This window comes from Corvus brachyrhynchos, unplaced genomic scaffold (genome assembly GCF_000691975.1).
Source record: "Corvus brachyrhynchos isolate BGI_N302 unplaced genomic scaffold, ASM69197v1 scaffold116, whole genome shotgun sequence".
Classification (NCBI taxonomy): Eukaryota; Metazoa; Chordata; class Aves; order Passeriformes; family Corvidae; genus Corvus; species Corvus brachyrhynchos.
Window position 1 is genome coordinate 14,391,774 of NW_008240221.1, and position 553 is coordinate 14,392,326.

The window sequence follows — 553 nt, forward strand, 5'->3', positions numbered from 1 at the left end:
CCAGTGATCATTTCTTCACTTTTGCAGAACTGCCTGCCTATTATCTGGCTTTGTCTTGGAGGTGTCCTTGGCATACTGGGAGGCTGAACAGAGTTCCCTGGATGTCACCCTCACCAGTGACCTGTCCTTGCACGATCACAAAAGACAACCAGTGGCTCCCACCACTGCTGGGCCCAGAATTAACCCCATGGTACAAAAACTCCCCTTCCTGAGCCTGAGTCAGTCTGGCACCTCTCTGGCTTTGGTGACATCTCTACTCCAGGTCTTATTTCTGAAGCTGTCCTGACATGGATTTGAGCTGCTGCCTACTGGGCCAAGGAGCAGTAACATTGGAAAAGCTCTGTGTGTCCATTTCCCCACTAATACAAATGACACCTTACTCCCAAAGGAAAAGATAAACCTCTGCAAACCAGGGACCAAAGACTTTCTAAGCCCCATATATTCCAGAAATACACATTGATACCCACACATCATCTGCCTGCTTCATTTAATCCTCTCCTCTCCTCTCCTCTCCTCTCCTCTCCTCTCTTCCCCTCCCTTTTATCCTTACCTC